The sequence below is a fragment of the Arachis duranensis genome, unplaced genomic scaffold (assembly GCF_000817695.3).
Source record: "Arachis duranensis cultivar V14167 unplaced genomic scaffold, aradu.V14167.gnm2.J7QH unplaced_Scaffold_165934, whole genome shotgun sequence".
In the NCBI taxonomy this organism is placed as follows: domain Eukaryota; kingdom Viridiplantae; phylum Streptophyta; class Magnoliopsida; order Fabales; family Fabaceae; genus Arachis; species Arachis duranensis.
In genome coordinates, this window is record NW_026264258.1 from 592,849 (window position 1) to 597,064 (window position 4,216).

Consider the following 4,216-nt stretch of genomic DNA (forward strand, 5'->3'; position numbering starts at 1 on the left):
AAGTGCATTGGGTCGTCCAAGTAATACCTTATGTGAGTAAGGGTCGATCCCAGAGAGATTGTTGGCTTGAAGCAAGCTATGGTTATCTTGTAACTCTTAGTCAGGATATCAATTATAATTATCAGTTGACTTGCAAATGAACAAGAGAGTATGGATTAAATAATACTTATTATGCAGTAATGGAGAATATATTGGAGTTTTGGAGATGTTTTGTCTTCTAAATCTCTGCTTTCTCCATGTCTTCTTTTTCACGCACGCAAGGTTCCTTCTATGGCAAGTTGTGTGTTGGTGGATCACCATTGTCAATGGCTACCATCCGTCCTTTCAGTGAAAATGGTCCAGGTGCGCTGTCACCGCACGGCTAATCATCTGTCGGTTCTCACTCATGCTGGAATAGGATCCATTGATCCTTTTGCGTCTGTCACTACGCCCAACCCTTGTGAGTTTGAAACTCGTCACAGTCATTCAATCCCTGAATCCTACTCAGAATACCACAAACAAGGTTTAGACTTTCCGGATTATCAAGAATGCTGCCAATGGATTCTAGCTTATACCACGAAGATTCTGATTAAGGAGTCCAAGAGATACTCATTCAATTGAAGGTAGAACGGAGGTGGTTATCAGGCACACGTTCATAGATTGAGAATAGTGATGAGTGTCACGGATCATCACATTCATCATATTGAAGTGTGAATGAACATCTTAGAGAGAAACAAGCGTGTTTGAATAGAAAACAGAAATAATTGCATTAATTCATCGAGACGCTGCAGAGCTCCTCACCCCCAACAATGGAGTTTAGAGACTCATGCCATCAAAAAGTACAAAGTTCAGATCTAAAATGTCATGAGGTACAAAATAAGTCTCTAAAAGTTGTTTAAATACTAAACTAGTAACCTAAGTTTACAGAAAATGAGTAAACTAAGATAGATAGTGCAGAAATCTACTTTTGGGGACCACTTGGTGTGTGATGGGGCTGAGACTTGAGCTTCTCACGTGCCTGGGTTGTTTCTAGAGTTGAACGTCAGGTTGTAACCTGTTTCTGGCGTTTAACTCTAACTTGCAACCTGTTTCTGGAGTTCAACGCCAGAATGCAACATGAAACTGGCGTTAAACGTCAGTTTACATCGTTTATCTTCGAGCAAAGTATGGATTATTATACATTGCTGGAAATCCCTGGATGTCTACTTTCCAACCCAATTGAGAGCATGCCAATTGAACTCCTGTAGCTCCAAAAAATTCATTCCGAGTGCAGGGAGGTCAGAATCCAACAGCATCAGCAGTCCTTTTTCAGCATGAATCAGATTTTTGCTCAGATATTATTTAAAATAAAAAAAGGATAGGAAGAACAAAGTAAATGAATACCCAAGCATGGGCTAGGAAGCAACCTAGTTTGAGAGGAAGTGAAGCCCTTCTCATCCTTGTTTTATGAAGCATTAGCCTCAGCCCATTTCAAGAAAGCAAAGAGAGTATTGTATTGGGAGGGGGTCAAGCCCGTTTCTCTGAATTAGGGCATTCGGTGGCTGGGACAAACAGGGCTGGAAGGAGGCAACGGTGCTATGCACAGAAGAGGGAGCCCTTTCTCTGGAGATGCACGGCCGTCCCGGGAATCACGGATGACCTAGGGGATGACAGTGCTTTCCATAACAAATATCCACGGTGTGACCTCCTTTTCCACATAACATGCAAAGCTTGGAAAAAGGAGCACTATGTCCGATGCTGGCGGAACCAGAGCCTCACCCGCAGCCATAGGAGGCGCGTCGGGTGTCCAATGTAGCGGTGATAATCCGCTGCTCATCCAGGATACTAGATTCGATTTGGATCTGCCGCTCTTGTTGAATTACCATAGCAAAAACTCTAGTCATAGGAGGCAGAGGGTCCATGAGAAGTAACTATGAACGAACGACTGCATACTGTTCATCCAGGTCCTTCAAAAATCTAATGATGAAGTCCTGGTTTCGATGAATTTTAGCTGAACAAGTGCAGATAGGAAGAGGTCTGGAGTTTTCAAGTTCTTCCGAGAGAGTTTTCAGAGAAGTATAGAAGTCAGTGACCATAACTGTACCTTATTTTAGGCTGTAAACTTCTTCTTGTAATTCTACTATGCGTAAGAGATCTGATTGTGAAAATTGTTCTTTAAGATCAACCCAAACAATCAGCAGTATTGAGATATATCACACTCTGAGTGATGGACGGTGAAAACGAATGAAAAAGCCAGGAAAGAATGAGGTTGTTACAACATTCCCAGGCTGGGAAGAGAGGATCTTTAGAAATGGGAGAAGGTATTGTACCAGTAAGAAAATCATGTTTATTTTTTGAAATAACTGCCATGGTGAAGGATCTGCTCCAAGAATGGTAGTTATTTCCTGTTAGAACAGGAGTAACAAGCACAAACGTAGGATTTTCACTAGGATGTATATAATAGGGACTGGATTGATCTTGAGAAATATCCATTGTGTGATGAAAAAGAAGGAAAGGGAGGAGTTGACTGATTATTAGGATTAGAAGTTTTAACCATATTTTGGGTATCAACAGAGCCGTAATGGCTCTGATACCATAACAAAAACAAGAAAAAGGCAGAGAATAGCATTAAAGAAAATGATAAATATGTATTGAAGTTATGTTTTACATGATACAAAAGTCATGCTATTTATAGGGATATTACCAACTAACTTCATAAATATTCATCTACTAACTACTAACTCTCAACTACTTATTAAATATTTTTTGTGTTGTTAATATATTGGGCTGATGGAGATTGGTTTAATACCCCCTCCCACAAAAAACGGCGATCCTTCCCTTCCCGTGTCAAGTTCTTCTTGGTAGCGTTTAAGTAAGCTTACTCCTTCATCACTACCTAATGAGATCCCATAGAATCTGCACAAACCATAATTGCCGTTTGCATTATAAGATTGTCCATTTTTTGTTTCGAAAACCCGTGCTGCCATTCATCCAAATCCGCAATGGTAATGACCATTCTGCCCTCATGTTATCCTCCTGCTGTGAATCATGTGTCATCATCTCTGCCGCCATGTCCCAATGCATCTTCATCGGTTCATTATATGCTTCAACATCCTTAGTGTAGTCGTGTTCAACAATAAAGATCCATTTTATTACTGGTCCTATTTTCTGCATACTTTTCAATCAATCTTTCCTGGGTACATGATTTTTTCCATGATCAAAGAGCCCTTATGCAAAAGAACTATTGTTATCTACATCCTTCTTATCCTGCTTCGCCTTGACATCGACATCATTCCTCCTATACTTAGCATCTCTCACATAAATCTCTTTAGTCCGCAGCTACATTCGGTTCATTTCATTTATTGCTTTCCATGCACCTCATTTCGTAGTATATCTGAAAGCTATTAGAGCAATAATAAGTAGTTGTGTTAGAGTAATGATAAGTAGGTGATGAGCGAATAATTTATACGCTTTTTGGCATTGTTTTTAGTATGTTTTTAGTATGATCTAGTTAGTTTTTAGTATATTTTTATTAGTTTTTAGTTAAAATTCACTTTTCTGGACTTTACTATGAGTTTGTGTGTTTTTCTGTGATTTCAGGTATTTTCTGGCTGAAATTGAGGGACCTGAGCAAAAATTTGATTCAGAGACTAAAAAGGACTGCAGATGCTGTTGGATTTTGACCTCCCTGCACTCGAAGTAGATTTTCTGGAGCTACAGAAACCCAATTGGCGCGCTCTCAACGGCGTTGGAAAGTAGACATCCTGGGCTTTCCAGCAATATATGATAGTTCATACTTTGCCCAAGATTTGATGGCCCAAACCGGCGTTCAAAGTCACCCTCAGAATTCCCAGCGTTAAACGCCCAAACTGGCACCAAAATGGGAGTTAAACGCCCAAACTGGCAATAAAGCTGGCGTTTAACTCCAAGAAGAGTCTCCACACGAAAATGCTTCATTGCTCAGCCCAAGCACACACCAAGTGGGCCCGGAAGTGGATTTTTATGTCATTTACTCATCTCTGTAAACCCTAGGCTACTAGTTCTCAATATATAGGACCTTTTACTATTGTATTTTCATCTTGGTTCTTCTGGTTCCCTCTCTGGGGCCGAAACCAATGATCACTTTTGTTCTTATGTATTTTCAACGGTGGAGTTTCTACACACCATAGATTAAGGTGTGGAGCTCTGCTGTACCTCAAGTATTAATGCAATTACTATTGTTCCTCTATTCAATTCCGCTTGTTCTTGTTCTAAGATA